Here is a 25597-nt window from a genome sequence, read left to right on the forward strand (position 1 = left end):
TTGGACTATAATTTACAGTTTCCACCAGGGCACTCTTAACTTCTTGTTTCCAAGGAATAACAAGCAAGAAGAGGAATCACTCTCTTGGCTGGGATTGACTCTTATCAGCAGGAGGATTTAGGGCTGCTTTTATACAACGGATTCAGGAAGGAGAACATGTGGAGTCCAGGTGATCTGCTTGGGCACCCTCTAGTACTCCCTTGCTCTGTTGTAACTGTGAATGGACATATACAGAAATCATCCCAGCCTGAGAAGGTCATTACTACCAAGAGGTCAGACCCCTCAAGTGTGAAGGTTTGTTACATACCACCTGGTTAGCCCCTAAGACTTTCTGCTGTCCTTTCATAGGTATCACAGCTGCAGTAGATATGAAGTGTCTTCTGAGGAATTCCTCTTCCTTTGTACTTCTCAGGTATTTTCCCCAGTAAATCTCTTTCATATCTAATCCTATCTTGGCATCTGCTTCTTTCAGGAGCCAATATGACCTAGACAGGAACTCTATCAATCTGATAAAGGGCATCTACACTGAATGTGTTCCCGTTAAGTTTGGAAGCAAGGCAAATATGTACACTCACAGTACTCTATTTTGACATTGTATGGGAGATCATAGCCAGAGTAATAAGGTAAGAAAAACAAATAAAAGACATACATATTAGACTGGACTAATATAAACTTGCTTTTACTCACAGATGACATGCCTACCTATGTAGAAAATCCTAAGGGATCTATTAAAAATTTGCTAGAATTAATAAGTGAGTTTATCAAGGTAGCAGGATATAAGGTCAGTGTACAAAATAAGGTAATATCCTAAATTTTAGAACTAAACAATTAGAAATTGAAATTAAAAGAATGATATGATTTATAATAGCATCAAAAACCATGAAATTCTAAATGTATATTTAAAAGCCGCTAGTAACTTAACATGATCAAATTCTTGATTCTCAGTCACTTCCTATCTCAGTCCATTGTACCCATGTTCTTCAAGTTGTCCTGACCAAAGCCCTAGAATATATTCTTTACTTTCTGCCTCCTCACCTCACATCCAGTTCATCAACAATTCTGGTACTATTTTTAAAATATAGCTTGAATTATTTCACCACTTCCCTAGAGCAATCTAACTATCTCCCTTTCATGATCTTCTAAATGGACTCTGTGCTGTTATTTATTGTTGTTTCAGTGGCCAAACTTCATAGGCAAACATTTATCTGAGCAGGATGTCATCCTAGCAGAACAAGCCTGACTCCTGATGAAGGCTTCCATGGAACTTCAGTTCTCTGACTTGCCAGGGCGGTACAGGGGGTAGTGGGAGAGCAATAATTTTCATCAGTAGAATTGTTTTAATCTTCATCTTATGGTATTTTTTTGCTCAAGTAAAAATTTCCTACATCTCTGCATTTCTGTGGCTAGGAATGGTGATTTCAGGGTAGTTTGAAAGATTCTTAGTTCATAAGCTCCCTCTGCTGTCAGTGTAGCAAAGAAAGGATTTTTAAATTTTTTTATAATTGGTTGGCATGCTGTGTGTTGAGGTCACTGATGGAAAAGTTGTAAATTCTTTAGTTTTTAAAAATATTCTTTTCTCTTTAGGGTTCCTAACTATCCCACTCTTGCTTTTTCCTCCTTCATTGTGCAGTTTCCTAACGGCATTTCCCCCTTTCTATTTACCATTCCACCACCTTTCTGTGAAAAACTTGCTTTTCCAAGATGCCACCTTAGTCCTGCACACAGGTCTCTTCCCTGAGTCCTCTGTGATTTACCAGGACTCCTTTGCATCATTTTTGCTCATAGGGTGGACTGTCTGTGATTTTATATCATGCAATGGTATTTGCCCTTTTCTCTCTTGCCTCCATTCTTCCAAGACTACCCCTTCTCCCCATGGAGCCTTGGGCAGCAAGAGCAAGAAGGTAGCTTGCTGGGATTTGATGTTAACTTCTTTACCTATGGTAATATGAAACCTGGACATTCTGTCTTTTATTCATGCTGAGGACATGCTTTCATGTAATTCTCTTTGTTATTATTCTTTATTTTATCAGGTTTTTTTTTTTGAGGAATGTATTAGGATATGATGTGTTTGGAGGAATGTGACTTGACATAACAACTATTACCTAGATTATATAATTCCATAATTCTTCCCTTTTAGGATTTGGGCAACACTGCAGGCAGAATTGTATTCTGCTGGAGGCAGGATTCAACTGACCTCTGAGTGGACATCAGAAAAAGAGCCTATGCAATCAGGACTGACTCAGGATCATTTCAGAATTCATGTTGGGGGTGATCTCCTAATATCTATTTACCAAAAATTGAGATAAACTTTTGGAAAATATTTATTGAGTATGATGAGGATTTCCATTCTAATACTTATTTCCTGGGGGCTGCTTTAGAATATAATTGACTTATTCCAAGAAAGGTAGCAGAAGTTGTTTAGGGAGGAGAGGGTCTGCCAAGGTTTCCTCTTTCTCACCCCTGGAGCTGTATCATGGCTCAAGTTCTGGTTTATGAGTTTGGTGAAAATATTTTTATGCACAGAGATTATTATGAGATATTTTACTTTTTAAATACAAAGTCATCAAAATCTGGTGTGTGTTTTACATTTCTAACACATCTCAGTTTGGACTAGCCATACTTCAACTGCCCAATAACCACATGGATTATTTACATTATGGGCAATTTAAGAGTGTTAGTAAAAGTTATTAATGTTACTTAAAATATGTACAAAATAAAATGTAAGCCCACATTTTAAAACGTATACGGTAGATTGGAACGTTGTTCTAATTTGTCATAACTTTCTTTTATCAGACTTACTCACCAAACACCTTTGCCCTGTAATTTTGATGTTCTCCCACTAGAAATGAAATATACCTTCCTGCCCACTGATGCTCACCTTGATGACTTGGCTTGCTTTGGCCAAGGGGCTAGGGGTGGAAATGTTAGTGTGTGCATTGTGGGCCAATGCTTTAAGTTTCTGCCATTTGATATGAAAAGAACATTCCTGGGGACATCAGATCCAAGGATCATAATTGATCTGAGGAAGATAAAAAGACAAATGGAACAGAGCTACACCCAACCTGCAGAGATCCTGGAACCCAAAGACCAGATCCCAGAGCCTAAAATCTACCCTAGCCCAGACAAGTTGCAGTAACTGAAGACCAGTGAGTGAGAAATAAATGTTTGTTTTAAGCCACTAAGTTCTGGGAGTGGTTTAACCTATTAGGAATATCTAACTAATACACTACCTAAGATAGGAGCAGGAGAGCAAACACTGACCTTTATTAGAAAAGTCCTAAAATGTTCACTTGATGCTTACTCATGGATATTAGATAGGGTACCCCAAGAGTTGGGGCTAATAACTAGAGCATCTGCTCATTAGCTCATCTCAAATATCCACGCTTGTAGCAATATCAGGGATTTAAGAAAAAAATCAGTTAGCAAATCAAGAAGTAAGATGAGACCATATAATATTTTCTAAACAACCTAAACAGTATTCCAATCTATAAATCAAGTTGATTAGTGTCATTAAAAGTTGGTCCCAAAGAAATCTGTCCAGTGGTTCACAAATGTGTACCTGATAGTCTTTAAGTTTGGTTCTATTTAGTCACAATAAAGAGAGCTTACATTTGTAGGTGCCTGCGCATTACCAAGTATTTATACTCTGTTAGCTTATTTCTGCTCAACATCCCTCTCAGACAGTCACAATAGGTTATCCAGTTACACAGATAAGTAGACTGAGTTTCAGGAAAGGTGCTTAAGGTCACATGATAAATAATGAAGCCAGCTCTCAATGCTATCTCCTTTAAACCAATTTTACTATATTTTTATTATCTATTATTATTTGTGTAGGCATTTTCAAAATTACAGATTTCCTAAAATGAAGATCACCAAGTCTTCTCACAACACTTTCTCAAGGGATAGTTTGTCACTTAATGCACTTATTGCAGTATAGATGCTCAAAGAGAGGAGAAAACATGAGTGGTGGAGTAAAGAGTATATGTTGGTGCTACACTAAGCCATTTCTAGGTAGGTCAATGCTAATAGCTCTACAAGCCTAATGTGTTTTTTGTTTATTTGTTTTGTTTTTGTATCCTATAGATTCACAAAATGGCAAGTATTAATTTGATTATCAGTGCTTTCCCAAAGACGTCTACCTGCATACATCATGATCATGGCATATTAACGCCCACAAATTCAAGCTACTTTTTACCATTTCATCTATATGTTTGAAGTTGACAGTATCTTATCTGGCATCTATAATAAGAAACAGTACCAAATAGCCCCTTTCCGCCCAACCCATTTCTATCTAAGAAAACATTCTACCATGTTTCCTTAAACAACCTAATGAATCTGCAACAAGCAATGCCTTGGTGCCAAACTAAAATCTTCAGCTACTGAGGATGATTTCTTTTAGCCAGTATTTGCCATCTTGTTCATAAGGAAAATGCAGCCGTTTCCTTTACTTTGTATATCAGTTCTGTACAGCTGTTTGTTTTTTCTAACGAAGACAATACAAAAATAAATTAGGCTTCTATTTGGTTTAGGTAAGCAATCTTTTGAGCCACAGCTGTATTACTAACTGATCCATAATTGCTCTGCATTTATGAGGTACATAGTTTATTCTCTTGCTTGCCACACAATAGGCCGTGCAAGTTAAAGAGCTCCAAGTTTCAAGGACTGGAGTTTTTGGGTGCCTGCCAGGACTGATCTGTTTAGCAAACAAGCTGGAGGGTGCTTATTAGTACTTTGCAGCTTGTAGACCATGAAGCCCCTGGGGCCAGATGCACTGATCGAATGGTGGATCTGTATTCCAGCGAGGTCACTGGATGAGGGGGAGAAGGCACCACATTACTGAATGTGCCTCTCACAGGCCTTAATTATGCCACTGCAAATGACTTCTTTTGTAACTCTTCCTGTTGGTCCAGAAGACAGGCTATTAAAGATTAACATAGGAATTATTTTTCAAATTAAAACATAGACAATTCTGATGAGTAACATCTATATTATTCATAATACAAGAACAAGTTCTGGTTAGATTGGGAAAGTGAAGAGTTCTATTTCTAGTGGAACAAAATACATCTTATTTTTTCATGCATTTCTGTTTTTAAAAAATTGCTAGTCTTCTCTGCCCCCTGCTTAGGTTTTGGTTTCTATTGAGTGACTCAAGGTGGCTTGAAGCTTTAAAATTAATGCCTGGTAGAGTATTGAAGACTTAGAAGAATGAAGCTAGCCTGATCTATGTTACATACAAAAATAAATCTGGATATGTCATCTTTCACCATTCTTAGTCTCACATATTTTCTTCTACTACCTTTACTAGTTTGTTCTAAATTTTAAGGTAAAAGCTTATAATGTGCCTTATTTATGAGTGTTCCTATATTCTAACAGAAGCTGTTTTAAAAATACAGATACGTAAATGGAGAAATTTCTGAGTCAATCCAGTATGTCACTTCCATGAATTGCATTGTAAAATCTTTTGTGTGTCTTGCTCTGCTGTTGATCAGTTAATAATTTGCTCTTTTAAAGTTAGAAAACAATCGCCTGTTAAAAACCAACCTCATAAAGTTATATACTGGTGTGGCGTAGAGGAAGAGAGACTTGAGAATACAGAGATTTATAATATTTGCTAAAATGAGCATGAGTGACTCTAAATGAGATTTCCATTCAAGGTAGAGGCATCAGAATTGTGATGATGTGGCAAAAGAGGAGCATAAAACATTTTTGCAACTATTAATTTCATTCCCTAATTTGAGAAATTCTAATAAAGGGGCCAAACTAAAAACAATTTTTATTTCCAGTTTTATGATACTCGTGGACTTACATTACCATTTGTAATATTGGCACGACTAAAGTAATTTTTAGTTATTTAGGAGGAAGGAAAGTATTTACATAGAAAAATATAATCCTAAAATGTGTGACTATTTTGTCAACCAATTTAGTGTTGATAAAATTGTTCATATTTATTTCTTACCAAAACATTTAACCAAAGCCAATGTGCCATAACAAGACATTTTTTTCCTTTAATTTAGACCTCATAACCATTTTACTCATACGATAGAACTGGTTTTATTTTTTGTGTTCTTGACTTCAGAACTGTATTTGTGTTATGTGGGTCATTTTGCTGTTTTAATAAGCAGTTATCTGATGGAAATTACCTGTTTTGAAAGGTGCTTAAGCTTGTACAGTTTGGGCATGACAACTTCATTGGGTCCAAAAGTTCAGACCTGCAGTAAATTAAAGAGGACAAAGTGGGCTGTGGACTTGAAGCCTACCAACCAAAAATTCCTGGGAAGTGGAAAGTCCTCCTTTCAAATTTCTATTATTTGTTTCAGTCCAATATTGATTTTTTTGTATCTTATTTTTTTAATGTTCCTGCTTTGGGGCTTGATTCACGGGAAACTAAGACCTGGTCCCTGATTTTGCAGAGCTCACAGTGTTGTAGGAAAGACAGAGAAGTCAACGTATCGTTGTAGTGGGAAGGGGGTGTGTGCAGACACGGAGGTGCTCCACAGTAGCCCAAAGGAAGCAGTGTCGCCTCGCAGGACGCGGGCAGCCGCGGCAGAGAAAGCTTCCCAGGAGGGCCTCTCTGAGGTGGTCTGTGGGGGCTCTGTCGGAGTTTGTCAGTCACAGAAAAGCAGAGGGAATTACAGGGAGAGGGCCCAGAATGTGTAAAGTCATGGCAGGGGAGAGAGGACGCAGGTGCGGTAGTGCTAGAGAGCCCAGGGAAGGAAGGGGCCCCAGGCTTGAACGCCCAGGGAGCACCAGGCTTGGCTGGGGAGGCTCGCGGGGGCCAGGTCGGGACTTTGGATTTTAAGGTAATGGGAATTCCTTGAAAACTGACATAATTGGATTTGTGTGGTTGCATTTTAATAATATATTTCCTATTATAAAATAAAACACATTGAACACCTATAATGGAAACCCAAAATATTTAGACTCCAATTCAGAGACAGCTCTTGTTAATATTTTGGTGTAGATTCTTCTGATCATTTTTTTATATATATGTGTAATGTACATATGTGCCTATCTATCTAGATACACACACACACACACACACACACACACCACAAATATGTGTATATATTTTGAAATGGCTTCATACTGCTGTTTAATAGCCTGCTTTCTCATTTAACAGTGAGTATAGTTTAAACATTTTCCCCTATCAGTTTTCTTCTACAATATTATTCAATGACCACATAGCATTCCATCATATAGAAGTATTCCAATTAAGAAACAGTTATTGGCAGCAGAACAAAAAGGCATTCTACAGTATGGGAGAATATATTTGAAAATGACATATCCGACAAGGGGTTAACATCCAAAATACATAAAGAACTCACATGCCTCAACACCCAAAAAGCAAATAACCCGATTAAAAAATGGGCAAAGGATATGAACAGACAATTCTCCAAAGAAGAAATTCAGATGGCCAGCAGGCACATGAAAAGATGCTCCACATCTCTAATGATCAGGCAAATGCAAATTAAAACCACAATGAGATATCACCTCACACCAGTTAGGATGGCCAACATAGAAAAGAGTAGGAACAACAAATGCTGGTGAGGATGTGGAGAAAGGGGAACCGTCCTACACTGCTGGTGGGAATTTAAGCTAGTTCAACCATTGTGGAAAGCAGTATGGAGGTTCCTCAAAAAATTCAAAATAGAAATATCATTTGTCCCAGGAATTCCACTCCTAGGAATTTACCTTAAGAATGTTGGATCCCACTTTTAAAAAGAGATATGCACCTCTATGTTTATCACAGCACTATTTACAATAGCCAAGATATGGAAGCAACCTAAGTGTCCATCAGTAGATGAATGGATAAAGAAGATGTGGTACATATACACAATGGAATATCATTCAGCCATAAAGAGAAAACAAATCCTACCATTTTCAACAACATGGATGGAGCTAGAGGGTATTATGTTCAGTGAAACAAGCCAGGCGGAGAAAGACAAGTATCAGATGATTTCACTCATCTGTGGAGCATATGAACAAAGCAAAAACTGAAGGAACAAAACAGCAGCAGACTCACAGAACCCAATACTGTACTAACAGTTACCAGAAAGGGACTGGGGAGGGTGGGTGGGAAGGGAGGGAGAAGGGGAATAAGGGGCATTACAATCAGCACAGATAATATAGTGGGGGGCACAGGGAAGGCAGTATAGCCCAGAGAAGACAAGTAGTGACTCTATAGCATCTTCCTATGCTGATGGACCATGACTGTAATGGGGTATGTGGTGGGCACTTAATAATGGGGGGACTGTAGTAACCACAATGTTGCTCATGTAATTGTATATTAATGATACCAAAATAAGATAAAAAAAAAAGAAACAGCTATCGGACAATTATGTTTTGTTTCCTCATGTTTTGCTATCATAAATAATGGTCCATGAAACATACTGTACATATACATCATTGTGCTCATACCTAATTAGATTCTTTGAATATAGTCCTTAAAGTTTAATTGCTGGTTGAAGGAGTAGGAATAATTGCAAGCCAGGTTACTGCCCAGAAAACATGAATCTCATCCTGGAGAGGGGTGTGATTACAGGCCAGGGGACATATTAGGAGGCTATGTCTGTTGATTAGGTGAGAATGATCTATCTTGATCAACAGATAGATCAAAACAGGAAGGCATCTAGGATGAATCCCAGTTTCCTGTCTTGGGATGGGACCCATGGATATATGTAAATGGTAAAGACCATGCAGGAAGAGTAACTTGGTTCCTTTAAAGCCCTTCAATATGTACTCTAACTTTCGTTTGGGAGGAATATTCTGCCTAAGTCTTTATTCTTGTATCATCAACTTTTTACCTTCTTTTGATCCAAATACTTAGACTCAAACCATTAAAAAAAGTACTTTTTTTTAAGGTTAACTGAGTAAAACCAATCCCATCTTACTCAAGTAAGAGCATTTACTTGAGTAGTTCCTTTATGCAAAGATCTTTACATGCTGCTTAGGGAGACAGCAGGAAGAAGGGCTACAAAAAACAGGAGGATGTGGGCTTGGAAAGGCAAGTCGGGCACTTCACCATCCTGGCCCACAAGGAGGGAATTAAGTATCAACTCCCCACAGAATCATATTGATGTTGCTTCTGAGACTGGCATGTGCTTTTTCTGATGCAGAAATTTAAAGCTAGGAAAGGTCTGTTTGTCCAACCCTTCTTTTACAGAAGAAAAGCTGAGTCTTAAACACATGCAATGATGTTTTCAGAGTGCTGCAGGCCAGTAGAATTTAGGTCCTGTGATTCTCACTTCATCTCCTTTGCCTTCCAGGGTGCTGTGTCTGCTGTCCAGTGCAGCACTGAGCTGGAGCCAGTAACTTAAAGGCAACAATGTTTTTCCTAAGGTGAACACAGAGTGATGACTTTACAGCACTGCGTAGGTTTCATTCAAATAAGAAGGGAGCTCTGCTTACTTATAGCAGTTCTTGTTTCAAACAGGGAACAGTGCAGTTGCTAAATCTCTCTTTCAGCTAAAAATTACTGATCCTTGCTATATGCCAGGCAGTGGGCTCTTTGTTGGGGAAATAACAAACATAAAGACAAGAGCCTTGCTTTCCAGAACTTACAGTAATAGGAGGTTCATCCCAGACAAAGAAACAAGTAATTATGGTGCAGGGCAATGCATGTTCTGATGTTGGAAATACGAGGTGCTCTGAAAGCTGCAAGAGGACACTAGTCCAGACTTCGGCAACAGGGAAGTCTTGAAAAAGAAATTAGCATTTCCTGGAGACCTGATCTGGGAGAAAGTTAACCAGAAGAATAAAAGGAGGTTGAAAATAGAGTGTTCTAAGCTGGAGAAACAGGAAAAGAGAGAACAAGGACAAAGATGCTTTAGTGGAATTGAGAGACTTGTAGCATGTCTGAGCAGGAGGAACCATGGAAGTGCCCAGATCTCCAGCACGGGCACCCCGTGGATGGTGAAATACCGAGGGTGTCTTGACTTGATGTGAACAAGATTGGGAAGCACTAGTTAGAGCTGTGGCTTCCAGGTCTGGATCTTTGTCGAATCGCTTGGAGGAACTGCTAAAACATAAAAATAAAAAAGAAGACACCAGATTCCGAGGCTGCCTCATGGCTCACAGAATCAAATATTTTGGCTCCTGCAGCCAGGAAATAGATCATAAGAAACTTCCTAGGTGACTCAAGTGTTCTTAGTCTACTGCTCACGGTTGAAAAGCCTCTAGATTTATAAGCATGGGCTTTGGGATGAGACATGCCTATTTCAAATCATGGTTCCATCACTACTTACTGCATACATTACATAACTCTTGAACCTCTGTAAAATGCAGACAAAAACACATCATGTAGGGGCAGGAAATAGCTAGCACAATGCCTGGTCCTAAGGAGCACTAAATCAATCATAGTTATTATCGTTATTTACACTTGCTGGTACTTTAATGATCAGAGTTAATGTGGTCTGCCATGGTCCACCCCATTCCTTATTTCTTTATCACTCAAGGTTAAGGTTACTGAACAACTATCACCAGACCATATATATTTAATAGTTTGGGACCCCGTAGTGATGGATTTGCATTTACCCCTCCAGAGGCATAGATTTTCAGGCTTAGAGCCCAGTCAGTAACCACAGAGACAAGAACCACGCTGACTGACTCTCCCATGAGCTGACTACAGCTTCACTCATTACCTGAGACAACCCGGCTGTGACTAATTTTGATAAAGGGAAAAATAACCCTCAATTTAATCCAAAGGTAAGGAAAAAAAAAGAACTTTTATTTCCTCTGCTAACTTGATAAACATTTGTAAGTCGTAAGTATAAAATGCTTGTGTTTAAACATACTGTTTTGCATTAAAGCCTGCCTTTGACCAAAACCTTCTAGAGTATTAATAAAACCTTGAGCTTCTGCTAGACAAGTCAAATCTTCCTTGGTCAAAATTAAGAACAGTGCCATATTCTATAAGGTTTTAGAAAATAACCCAGCTGCAGCAAATGATTAAAAGGCAGCACCACTTTTAAAGATAAATGTTTATAATTAGCATGGAAGTTCTATAATTTAAAATGGAAAGTTTGTGAAGCTATAGGAAAGCAGGATAAACCTCAGCTACAAAATAACAGGTTTCATATGTTAAAAATATCAGTCATTTAACCCAAAGTGAGCCAATTACAACACATTTCATCTAATATATGGGTCTGAAACTCAGGAAAATCCACTGCTTTATAGGAAATAAGTAATAGCCTTAATACAAATTACCAAAATTTTGCCATATATTGCTTTCCAAATTTGTAATTCCATATTTTTACTCCATTTGAGTTACTAAATATTGTTTTTTATTTTAATCGGGTAGGAGTACTTACATAATACACTCATTGAAATTTGTTATCTATGAAATAACCATGTGTCACTTATCTAACTGTTATTACCCAGACAAATATGTTTTTGTCACCTCGGGTTTATTTGGAATAGAATAACTCCCGTTTTAAACCAGAGTTAGTTTAATTTCAATATTATATCCCTTCTGTATATCAAAAGCATACCTTACAACTTGACAGGTAATAAATAGGTATTGCCAAAGAGCTGCCAATCATTTCAGAATATATTCTCCTAATCAACTGGCATGAGTTTGATACATGATAGATAGCTTATCAAATGTCTGTTTGGATTATTACACTTGGAGTGTGTTAACTGAGCCTATGGAATGATGAAACTCAATCTCAGGCTAAAGTAATGGAATTTTTGTATCTACAATATAAAGGGATTTGGGGGGAGGTAAGGGAATGTAGGTGATGAAATGCATCACTGTACAGTGCCAACTGTTTTTATCCCCCAAGAGTTCATTTAAAATTGGGATCCCTGAGTTCCAAAGCCCAAATGCACTCCAGGATATAATTTAAAGTATGCACTGGTGTAAGTATCATTTTATTCATAGTGCATGACAAAGAAAAATAAATTTGACTACCAAGGGTTCCCTCTTAGAAACCAATTGGTTTTTACAACCATAATCATATCTCTGCTCATATCCATAATGAACAGTGGAGGTAGCCTCCCAACTACCTCTTGGGGTTTGCAGTAAGTTTGGAATATTCCCCAGGTGTTCTGGCATGCATCACAGTAGTTTTCAGTTATTAACTGAAATTCTCCCAATGGTCTACTAAATAAAATGTAGAATTTATGCTCCACCATTATTTTTGTTCCAATCGAACACTTCAGTCAGATCTTTCTCACATATAAAGTGAACAGGAGTCTCAAGTGTGCCATGGAATGAATTAAGTCTGAGGGAGCCTGTGATTGCTTCAGTTGGTTTGGTCTTTCATGTGCTACCTCTAAGTTTCTACTACACTGTATTTTAAGATCAGTTGTCTTGTTGTCACTTTTGTGTTTGTGAGGTTGTATCCTGCACCAGGTTTATTAAAAGCTCCTGAGTGCAGAAATTGGGTTCCAGATTCCTGCAACATTAGATTAGGAACACAGTATTTTTAAAACACTTATTGAATTAATTGCAACTTGCTGGATTACATAGAGATTTGTTTAAAATTGTCCCCTTCATGCATGCATAAGCACATTATAGTTATAGCAAGATACTAACTCTGCTCAACTACATAGTAAGAAGGGGGCTACCTACACATTCTGGGAGACTCTTGGCTCAGAAAACTCGTGCAGCTAAATAAACAGAATAGAATGGATGGTGACTCAAAGTAAAGATAGAAAGTTGATGTATGTGTATATGTATGTTTGTTGGCTGGGGATAGGTGGCTCTTGAAGTACTACAATATCTGGATAAATGTATCGTATCCAAGTTAAGGCTCTGTTTCCAAAATCCTATCACCTGAGTCACGATCTTGCCCAAGGTACAAATGGTGCTCATGTTAGCTGAGTATTTCCTCTGCTTACAGGCCTCTAGGTTTGTGTTACTCCTTGTGTTAGTGTTGATTACACTGCAGATTTACTGATGCTGATTATAGCATGTTCTAGAATAAAAGGATTTTCATTTTTTAGGCTACCATTTTGACTCCATATTATTTCAATCAAATTAAGATCAGTCTAGAAAAAGGGAAGGTGACATCAACATGGAGGAAGCACCAACTCCACTGAAGGAATACAGATCAGCCTGTGGTAAATTTTAATGAAACAATGATCATAAAAGATTACAGACTCAATGGAAAAAAGGAACTCACAGAAACCTTTGTCTGTTGGTGAAGAAGCTTAAGTACAACCATTTTCTCACAGTTTAAAACTGTTCCTAGGCTACCTGTCTTCTCGCCACACTTTAGAAATGTATATACATTTTCTCAAAAGTTGTTCTTTTCTGAATTAATAATATATTTTTAGAAAGCAATTGTATGTAGTCTCATGCTTTAAAAAGTAAAGTGTTCCTTAAAGATTTGACTTTTTTATACCATGAAAACTGCCTTCCCCCCAACACTTCCCTTCCCCTGCCAAGTAAATTGACACCTGACCTGAGACTCAATAAAACTGTTCTTCTTCCACATTACGGGCAACTGACCCAAAGGATTTGGAAATTGCCAGCATTAACTGAGGAGAGGAAAGGAGGGCTGTCGTCTGCCGAGCAAGTCTGAGTCTGTGGCAGAATATACCCTATCCCAGTCAACAGCTTCAACTTCTTTCTTTGAAGTTGCACAGAATTCAGTAAGAAATGCTATTGATGTAATGATGCAGATGTGTATGTATACCTTATTTAAGGTGGCATACTTGAGGTGAGTTAGCAATAGAACTGCTTCAAAGGAAAGATGTGACTTCAGTCACTGCCGCTCTGCAAAACAGGGAGGGTACAGCACCATCTGTCTTCGGCAAGAATTCCTGCAGCCCACTCCCACTTCATCCTCAAATTCAGGGATTGATCCTAGAGCCGACCAAGGATTTGTCTAGTGAGTTGTGAAAGCTGTTTCTTCTGAAAACTGGGCTCTTGAGCAGAATGATTAAATAATCACCACTATCTTGCGAATCCAGCCTGAAATTGCCATGGTTGGGTCCATATGGGAACAATTTGGCATGGGAGATAATTACTGAAAGTATAAATGTAGTTTAATTCTTTAACATCAGAGAGAATTACCCATCATGACTCTGCCTCATAGTGTTTATGAAGCACTCACAGACCTATAGCTCTGTACTTGGGATTGTGCTAACGGTTAAAGTGGGCACAGACCTTGTCCTCTGGGCACCTATAAGAGAAAACAGCAGGTCATCAGATGCACAGACTGAGCATTTCTTAACCCTCCTGGTTTTCAAATCATAACTTTGTTGGCTACCACATGTCCCTGGGCAACTGTTGTGGACAATGTGAGCTCTAGGACAAAAGATGGAGTATTATGTTTTCCACAGGGAATTAAAGGTCTAAAAGTCTGCCAGGTATTACCCCACAGGTCTGTGAATGCAAAGGAACATTGAAAATCAAAAGGAAATATCGTCGAGAATGTAAATGGGCTGCTCCATCCTTCCACCAGCCAACCACAGACTCCTAGAAGAAAACTCAAGAATATCAGGTTTGGCTGGGATCTTTCAGGCCATGTAGCCAACTTCCCGCTTATATGGAAGTCTCAGCTGAGATTTAAAAATAAGCCTATTAAAGTTACAGGACGTTTTAATTTTAATATACTTCTGAGTGACACACTGGGTTTGAAACTGGATTTCCTTGGAAATAAGAATATTTGAGTGTCAAGGAAGGACTCCAGCATTGCTCACACCCTTTCATATGCATTACGGCTCATCACAGTCATTTGTTCTTCTTTGCTCTTTATTTTGGCAATTTCATGCAAATACAAACTCTATTTTAATACCTTATTCCCAGTTTATATAAGGTCACTGTGCTTTGTCATGGAATGGCACTGTATTTCTGTTTCAACTTGAAAGAAACTGTAAGATCAGTTCTTCTTGGGAAAGATTATGATGGATCAGATATAAATCTTAAAAGCTCTTATAGTGTTAGATGCAAAACTTCAGACCTAAATGGAGTTTTAAAGTAGAAGGAGATGTGAAAGGGACTTTGGTTTTAGCAAAATATGTCCCCTCCTTACAATTGCAGATTGGGGTACACAAATGATGCCATTCATTGAATAATCTATCTTGAACATGAATTCCCAGAGGACAGGTTATCTTCTCTATGTTCTGAAAAGAACCCATAAAATGTTTCTACAGATGAATTCCCACTGTTGTGTGCTGAATAATCCATTTTTAGATAGGTGGCTTCTTAGTGAAAGGTCTGCACAGGACTGTGAAAAATCTATTATATGCCACCAGGTTTTTTTTTTTAACCCAAGAATTTACTCACATTTTTTACCAATACAGATTATATATATATATGTATGTGTATGTCTTGAGTATTATCACTCAAGTAAACAATACCTTCCTGAATATTTTTGCCTAATTGCAAACATTGTGAATAGATTAATATACTTTCTAAGTTTTGGTGAGTTACAACCTTGCCCATACAAATACTGTGTCTGTTAAACTATACAGTATAAATCTGTATGGCATCTGGAGCCTAGTAGAAGAATGTAAAACCTTAGAGTGCGACCAGAGTTTGGGGTACATATAGTCTGGCCTTTGAAATGCAGTGTCGTTTCATAGCCACAATGGATAGCACCCCTGTATTAGGGTTCTCCAGAGAAATAGAACTAATAGAATGTGTATGCTTATAGAAAGATTCATTTTAAGGAAATGGCTCATATAATCATGAGGCTGGCAAGTCCAAAATCTGCAGGGAGTTCTGGCAGGCTGGAGACAAAGAAAGAGCTGGTGTTGCAGTTCAAGTTTGAAGGCTGTCTGCTGGCAGAATTCCTTCCTGCTCAGGGGAGGTTAATCTATTGTTTTATTCATGCCTTCAGCTGATTGGATGAGGCCCACCCACATCATAGAGAGCAATCTGTTTTACCCAAAGTTCACTGATGTAAATGTTAATCTCATCCAAAAGTACTCTCACAGAAAGAACCAGAATACTATTTGACCACATATTGGGGCACCATGTCCCACCATCTTAATATGTAAAATTAACTATCATGACATCCAACAACAGCATTCGGAAGGGGTATTGCTTTTCACTTTTTGTTCAGTTGGGGCAACATAATTTTGACTTTAATAGCAAAGGAACACACACTCACACAGGATCTCATAGTTAGACTTTATGAAAGTGGAGAACGGCTAATAGAATGAGTGGATCCACACCATGGGATGATAATCCTACACATTGTACCACATGATTAATACCAGCACCAGTATATATATATATATAACCATTTGCATAATATTTAAAGTGGGAGAAGGAATCTGTTTAACATTCTGGTTTCGCATCCCTAGCATTCTGTGGCCTTTGCCTATGCGAATGGGGTCCAGGAACTCTTCAAGCTTCTTCTCACCTTTGGTTGGTTCCATGAGACCCTTGTCTCAAGCCAATCTAGGCAAAGAACATATTTCTTTATTTCAGGGCAATAGTCTGTGTCTACTGAAATTGTTCATATCCCATTTTCTGTTCTTTCCTGCTCTCCCGTATCATGCAGAGGTCCAAAGCTTCTCACACTCCAAACTGCAAGCATTCAGAGAGAAAGCTTGGCTTTTCTGTCTCTCTTTCCTCACCTTTAACTTTTTAAAAACATCAAACAACCCTTTTAAAAATATTTTTCTATATTCTTAACAGCCAAGTGACTCCAGAAACTGAGCCAGCAAACAAGTGTTTCCCACTTTCCTTCCAATTCTCCAGATCTGATATCTTGTATAACAAGCCCAGGGACTTTCCCTGCAAAGCAGAACTCTCCTTAAAGATGAAGCAGGGAAGAGAATGAGCACGTGAAAGCACAGTTGTCTTCAGCAGAGGTATTGGGAGGAGAGAAGAGAGGGAGGTTGGGTGGCAAGGAGGAGAAAGCTGGTAAACCGCACACAATAATATATTTGTCTCAAGTACACTTCTAATTAAGCATTTCTTTGCCAATATCATAGGTCATGTACCATCTTCAACAGATGCCTTCTCTCGCTAAGGGGATGGGAAGCATAGATGGGAGGCAGCACTTGGCAATTTTGGACAGCTCTCACATATAAATTTCCTCCTATTGTGTCAAAATCTCCTTTGAAAAGTCACTCATTCTTCTACATCTGCCTCCAGGAGTAATAAGCCTTTATTATCTATCATGGCCTTTAAATATATGAATTCTACATAAGCCCTGAATCTCATTTTTCCTGGTTTAATGCCCCCAGTTCTCTCAATCAAACTTTATATGACATGGTTTCCAGACCCTTCTTTATCTTACTTGACCTTCTAGATACTTGCTATTTATTTTAAATTTTAGATTTAAATGTTAAGATGGCTTAGAACTGACCTGAGTACTCTAACCAAAGACTATCTGGCTTGTACCTGCTAGTAAAATAGAATTACTACCATTTTGTCCTATGACTTATGCTTATTAGCATGACAGTTGTTATTTCCACTCACTTTTTTAACCATCACATTACATGGTTTGCTCATACTAAGATTATAGCAACTCAAATCTACTCTTTCTTCATTACAGTTACTGCCACACAGGAACTCCCCCATCCTTACTCTTCCATCTTCATTGTTACATTTCATCTGCTCAATCTATTATTCTGGCCTTTTGAAATCTAGCTGTCTGATAATCACATAAAAATATCAAGGACCCAGAAACAACATTCTGGTATAAAAGGACTGCTGGTGAGTGTGAACAATGGAAGCAAACATACATTTAAAGAAAAATAATTAGTATTACCTTTGTACAGAATTGAATGAAAAAATAGAATAATTCCTCTGAAAGGAAATATAAAAAATTATTTTGAAGTTATAAAATTGAAAAGTGATAATTTAGTTCTAATGATGTATATCTAAATCCCAGAGTAGATCCATAAAGGCCAGACAGTGAATAAGGTAAGACTTAGAGTATGAACATACCAAATTCCTAATATCACATAATGAGAATCAAAGGTTTTATTTTACTTATGAATTTGATATTTGGTGGAATACAGGTTCACATATGATTTGAAAAGATGAGCAGCAATCACAAGTAAAATAAAAAAATAGGATGTCTATGTTCTAAATTAAAATGGAAGATAAAAGCAATCAACACACCATTTATAGAGGGAAACAGGTACAGACAAGGTAAACAGGAAGACATTACCCCAACACAAAGGAACAAACAAAATACTAGCAGTAAAGTCAAATATCAGCTATAACGATTGAAATAAATCTGTAAACTTTCCAATGAAAGTGAATACATTCTTTAGGATGAGCTTTAAAAAAAAGAGAATAGGGAACTTTAAAACAAAACCACACAATCGTTTAATACAAAAACATAAAAAAAATTGCAAAAAATAGGGCAGAAAATAGTGTCTGTAACATATAAAGACCACATACTAATTGGCAAGGAAAATAAATTTCCATTAGAAAAATGAATAAAAGACAAGTGCAGACAATTCTCAAAAAGAAACATAAATAGGAATATTTATGTGGGAAAATATTCAAAATCACTGCAATGAAAGTCAAACCAATTTGAAAGAAAATTTGAGATTTGTTTATTTGCTTGCTTGTTTTTGCCTTCCAAATCAACAAAGAATTTGAAGAGGAAAGATCATTTTGACTGGTGGTAAAATGGTTCTTTCTCAGACCACTGCTGGTGGTAATGTAAATTGGTACAAGCTGTCTGGGAGTTTGGTATTATGTATCTAGAATCCTTAAAACACCTTTTTCCTCAATATTTCCACTTCTGGAAATGCACCCTAAGGAATAATCCAAAATGCAGATAAATATTTCTGAACAGTAAGATGCAAAATTATTTATGAAAACAACAAAATAATTCAGAATTGTAGAATAATAATTAAGCAAATTATAATGTGTTACTGATTCCTTAGAAACCATGTGTATAGACTTTTAATGACATGGAGTCAAAGATTATAATGAAATGCCAAGTGAATAAAATACGTTATTTCAATCCTGTTAATGTGTGTGTGTGTGTTTATTTACTCAATCCTAAGGTACAGTTTTCATACTTCAGTGTTCTGTAAGTTAGGATGAATTATATGTTCTCAAACCACAAAGCTGTTTTTAAATTGATCTGTTATCTCACAACAAATTGTATTTTGGAGTCAGGGAAATAGTGCGCCTCCTCACGCTTTAAGAAATATTGCTTATGTAGTTAGAAAAGAAATTATTTTTAAAAAGGTAAAAGTCCCTTGCAGCATACCTTTAAGGTTGCTCCTCACATTAGTATTCAAACAGGCTATCTTCTAGTTCCTCTGTCCCATGTTGATGAGGTGTGTTCATTACCTGTTTCATCTATTTACTACAAAGGGAATGAAGGCCATTTGGAGTGGATTTTAATTATGAATACACACTATAGATCTTTCTGATCAGTGTTTTGTTTTGTAAAGGCAACAGACCACCTGTCTAATAGTCCTTTCTGGGATTTTACAAAGTAACAACATCGTGTCTACTTATTTACTCTTTCTAGAATCTGCTCCAAAGCCCCATATTACCCACCTTCTGAACAATCCAGTGATTGTTTTGTTCTGGTTTCCTGGCATCTCAGGGTCTCCTTGATTCAATGATTACCCCAAGTCACTTCACAATCATGCCTGTGAATTCCCTTAATTCCTGGGGTGCAAGTCCTCTGGAGATGGAGTGTAGGATTCATTTAAGCAGCCCATTTTTTTTCTGGAATTTCGTGGACCCTTTTAACCTATGCTGGACTTTGTAAGTTTTGAAAATAATTTTCCTCGATTGAAATGTTCTCTCATCTGCTAACACTGAACTGTCATCTCCAGTATTGCACATTTTACTTTCTTGTTCGCATCTGTGATGTAAGCAGAATTGAAATGATAGGTCTTATTGCCTTTGTCACTTTTGTAAGCTTTGGCTTATCAGCACATTAACGGTTCTGACAATTTTCTTATACATTTCACAAATTGTATCCTTGGTTACATGACTTTCCTTGCATTTATATATGTATTCTTTGAAAATGTAAACTCATCGGAGAGTTTCTGGGCAGTCTTACTGATGTCTTTATCTCTGCACTTATTTACCATAATGTGGTCAAAATTTCATTTGTAGAGCTCCTCCATTAAACTATGTTCTTTTTCTGAGTCTCTCTCCATAAAGCTATACATGAGCTTTCTCTAAACTGCTTCTCAATATTTTTTTATTCTTAAAGCATTGAGTACATACCTGACTCTGATCAAAAGTCTACATCTTCCATATGAGCAGTTCTAAGATGGCATGATCCCTTTTCCCTGCAGTCTCTGTTGCTTTTATAGGTCCAGAAAATGGAAATTTTAAGTGAATAGTATGCTTTGTCAAGATAATTAACCTAAGTAATTGATATCAGTGGGTAGCTATGTGGCAGGGGTCAGCTTGGCCCTGATTACTCAGTTTTATTTTGTAACACTCAGTGAGAGCTGTCAATTTTGGGTTTCTCCTTAGGGAAATGCAACATGACTGGCCCGGCAACTTCAGCTATAGTTTCATTTGTAAAGCTTTAAAGTCTACATATATACTGTATAGAAGTATACACAGAACACATGGAAACTGAGACTCCAAAGTACCTCAACTTGCCTCTCCAGTGCCCTGTAATTCATGACTACACTGAGCAGAACAGTGGTGTTCCTTGTTTATTCCCCTGAAGGAACCCAATAGTAGTAAAATTAAAACTTCACAAACAGGAAGACACTGACCTCTAACAAATTCAACTATGTTGTGAAAAAGCCCAAATGAATTTGCCTATGCAGACATTTTGTCGAGGTGCTTAATTTGTTTGTCAGACCCAAAATGTGGGGGTTTCAACAGTTGTTATTTATTTTCCATCTGGGACATAACACTATAACAATTTATATTGTTAGCATTTTGTCCTAGCTTTCTCTGGTAGGTTTTCGTTGAATTCTCAATTGAAATGATGATGTGTGTGATAGCTGAGGAGCATAAGTCAAGATATTTACCATCTGTTAGGTTGGTGTTTGCCTAAGATAGTCCTTTGGTGCGAAGGAAAAAAAATATTAGTACTTTTATTTTTATTCATTTCTTATCCCTTCAATTTTGATTTTTGTGCATGTTTTATAATGTATGTAATATAATACAGTAGTACATTTGTAAATATATTAACAGATGCAAAAGTATTGTAAAGGTTAAAATTTATGGATTGTGGTGCATGATCAAAAAAAATTGGGAACCATGGTGTTTTATATGGTTTTAAGGGGTCCCCCAAATTTTGTATACGTATATTTTATACAGATATGTGTATATGTGTATATTATATATACATGGCACACACATATACACACACACCAAGGAATAGATAAGCTAGAGTGGGAAAAATAAGTTCAATTAAAATAGAAATTTCCCGACCAGTGCAGTGTGGTAAACAATAGAATAAGCTACAGAATGAGAGACTTCTAGCTTTCCCTCAGTATTTGTTATTTCTTCCTCCTTAATAGTGGAACCTGTGATTTTTAAATTGAGCACATTTCTCAGTTTCCCTTACTACTGGTGCTACATGTAACCAAGTTATAGTTAATGAGATGTAATAACATGGCCTTTGGTTTACCAGTCCTTTAGCAGTTCTGACAATTTTGTGTGCAAGTTCTGAAACGTTTCCTTCTGAAGATGGGGCATGCCTTTATCCCCTTCCTCCTTCCTGCTGGCAGGCATAAGCCTGTGATGGCTAAAGATCAAGCATCTGTCTTGAATCACGAAGAAGACACACACAGGATGGTGGAGCAAACAAGACAGAGAGACCATGGAACCACTATACCCAGCTTGGGATGACTGATCTGCCAGTTGCCATAACATTGAGAAAGAATAACTTTTACCTTGTTTAAAGCATTGTGGTTTGATTTTCAATTATTCACCACTAAATCTAATCTGACTAATGCAATCATTAATTTAGATTGTGAAATATTTCCTTGAAGTAAAAAGTATTGAAAATTGTATTATAAAACATCTCATACATTATAGACTTAGTTGTACACACTTATTATTCCACCTTTATTAAATATACAGAGGAAAAGATACAATTTCTACAGTTAAACGAGGAGATATGAATGCAAACAGCAGTAAAAAATAAGAGTGGTACAATAAACTAACTTAGAATAACTTATAATTTAGAATAAAAAGAAAATGTTATTAGGAGAGAACATTTGATCTTGGCCTGAAGCAATAAGAAGTGGCAAGAGTTGAGAGGTGGGGATGGTTACGCAGACACAAAATGTGTTCTGGGGTTGAGGAGGCATGAAGTGCTCATAACGAAGGGTAAATGATGTGAGAGAAAACTGTCCCAAACTTGGTCCAGTATAAAATGTTTTTTTGTGTGAGGTTACAACCAGCTTTTTTCTGGAAAGAAATTAGCATACGTTATAAATGCCTAGGCAATTTTCTGATATACTTTAATGCAATTAAGAGCTCTTCAGGGAAATCAGATCCTTACCCTCTCAGCTGGTGCTGTTTAACCAGGCAGATTACTTTTCCTTGAATTCTGCCTAAAATTTTTATCTAAACATTCTCTTTTCCTATAACATGTCCCTAACAATAGTGAATCTTTGAATCAACCTCTTTGGACTTCCTCCCTGGCAGCAAGAGAGAAATAAAAACAGGCAGGAGATGTTTTTAGTATAATCATATTTGAACAAAATAAAGTGTGAAGGTGGGGGCATAGTACTTGGTAAACCAGGTTAAGTGATAATGGAAAGTAATGAATGCTGGGCTAAGGCATTTAATACCTTTGGTGGGCAGTGTGAAGCCAGAAACACATTAGATGCTCAATGCATGGTTGTTGAATTGCATTGAAGAATTTGATGCAATCCCAGTCATACCTTGTCTGGCAACTGTGTGCTAGGGAATCTGGAGCAACCTGACCTGTTTCTCCACCTCTTGACTGAAGCCATGATGTGAGGATACCCAGTGACCTCCTGTATATTCTTGTGATGTGTGCAGCATCAATCTCAACCCTCCTTTTTCTTAAATGGAGAATGGTTTGTGCATAGGGTGGTCTCCACTCTCCTTATGAAAGGTCTTCCCTCTGGGCTGTCATGGCTTTGTACCATCTTGATTCTTCTTTCCCTCTCTACTTTCCTGACTCTCTGGCGACCAGTCTTCCATCTCCTTAGTGACTTTCTTCATTCTTTCAGCCTCTGAATACAGCCTCCTCAGAATGCTGTCTAATGCCTTCCACTTTCTGCATGTGCTTCCTGTCAGGGCTCTCATACCTGATGATGCATCAGGACTTCCTGCAACATAGCAAATATCTTTCCTCACATGAAATGTAAGAGCAAATCCTATGAGCACTATCTTGAAAACAGTAGTATAGATTTCCATTGATTTGGGCTGAGCTGAATTCTGCTTGGATACATAGGGGTGGACCAAACGACATCTCAATAATGTGTTCCGAGATGAAGATACTAAACTTAGGTCTTTGTGTTTTAACCTCAGAAAATCTTAATCTGACTTTAGCACTAAAGAACTACCTAAGGGAATACTTCCCAAATTAATATTAACAATATGGTTTATGGCACATTTAAAACAGGTACAATTGAAAGTCTCATTTTCCAAGTCTGTGAAATACAGTGAAAATATATGGTATGATTTTATCAGATTATTTTTCTTTCCCATATCTATTCCATCTTTATGCCTTGTTTATGCTTCTAATGTTGCAGTCATCATAAGGAATTGTAATTTTGACTGTGAACTTCTTGAAAGCATGACTGTATCAATTTGCTTCTGTATCCCAATTGCTTAGCAGATGCCTAGCATATAGTAGGTGCAAAGCAAAATTTGACCAATTAAATTAAAAGGAAAAATTATGTCACTAAGAAAAAATAGAATTATGTAACAAGAAATTAGAAAGTAAATAAAAGGCAAAAATGAGAGGTTTTTAGAGGTCTGAATTCGATTCATGAGACATTTTAAAGAAATGTCAAAAGGAATTACAACGATTAGCTTTTATGCTGTGCTATTTATCTGCCATTTTCAGTTGAAAGACCTCTCTTCCTGACTTCCTTTGTGATCATTTAAACATGAATTTGCACATTCTTTGACCCTTCTGCAGTAAAAAGGTGGAGTCTAGTTACCTTCACCTTAAACATGGGCCAGCCTTAGTAACTCGATTCTACCAAACAGAATGAGGGAGAAGCAACCCCCATGACATCTCTGTTGCTAGACTAGGAGCAGTGACACGGCTCCTGCCTGACTCTGTCTTCAGAGACGTGCCTTGGGGGGGTCAGAGCTGCCATGTGAGGAGTCCAGATGCTGTGAAGGTTCCATGATGAGAGAAAAGTGGAGAGACTACCTTGAGGGGCTCCACCTGTTCTAGCTACCAGCTATTTGAGTCTTTCCAGCTGCAGTACCAGGTACATGAATGAAAAATCCTTCAATATGACCCCAGTCCCAGCCACCACATGCCTGTAACCGCATGTGACTCAGAACCACCCAGCGGAGATGCTCCCAAACTCCTGGATCACAGACGCATGAAAGATAATAAGTGATTATTATTTTATATCACTAAGTTTTGGGGTAATTTGCTATACAGCAACAGGTAATACACCTATTACATTATCATCTCAGCCAGATTACCCACTTAAGCTTCTAATGTTGCAGTCATCATAAGGAATTGTAATTTTGACTGTGAACTTCTTGAAAGCATGACTATATCAATTTGCTTCTGTATCCCAATTGCTTAGCACGTGCCTAGCATAGAGTAGGTGCGAAGCAAAATTTGACCAATTAAATTAAAGGAAAAATTATGTCACTAAGAAAAAACAGAATTATGTAACAAGAAATTAGAAAGTAAATAAAAGGCAAAAATGAGAGGTTTTTAGAGGTCTGAATTCGATTCATGAGACATTTTAAAGAAATAGGTAATACACCTATTATGTTATCATCTCAGCCAGATTACCCATTTAAGTGCATTTGCTTTCCAAAACATATTAAGATTTACATGTAATGTAAATATGTATTTATATGCTTCCAAATTTTATTCCCATTTCTTGTATTTATCTCTGAAGAGTTAAAAGAAGATGCCAGCTTGAGAGCTATGAACATGGAAATTCAGAACTCCCCAAAGCCCTTCAGAGCTACCAAGAATGTCCCCTAATTCACTGCCTGGTTGGGGAGGAAGAGAGGTGGAGAGAGAGAGGGGCAGCCAGGAGACTGTGGAAGTCAATCAGCAGGTGATTGGAATCGTGTTGGCGTCCTGATACGGAATGCAGGTTTTTCTAGGGCAAAGCCATGTAAGCCTTTAACGAAGATAGTGTATCAGCTTTCCTGTGACCAGAACATGGAAGGTGTGTATGTGGGAGATGGCATGCAAAACCCCATCTGTGTTGAGCCTCTGAGATTCTGAAGCAGGAACAATTATAAACAGATAAAATAAACCTTTAAAAGAGGGACTCTCTTACTTTCAGAGCTCTGAGTGGTTAAAGAAGCCATGTTCTTTGGCCTCACTGGAAGGGGGTCCTATGTTCCGCTTCGGATAAATAAGTCGCTTGGGTTGTTGGGTACTCTAGGTGGGACAGGAATGCCCACCCCCGACCAAAGGACAGGGAAGCCAACTGGCAAGGGCAGTTTAGGTGATACTGACCCAGCTCAGACTAACGGGAAGAGGGCAGAGACAGGCCACTTAGGGAGGACAAGGGGATGGCAGACATCTGA

The sequence above is a fragment of the Manis javanica genome, chromosome 12 (assembly GCF_040802235.1).
Source record: "Manis javanica isolate MJ-LG chromosome 12, MJ_LKY, whole genome shotgun sequence".
Classification (NCBI taxonomy): domain Eukaryota; kingdom Metazoa; phylum Chordata; class Mammalia; order Pholidota; family Manidae; genus Manis; species Manis javanica.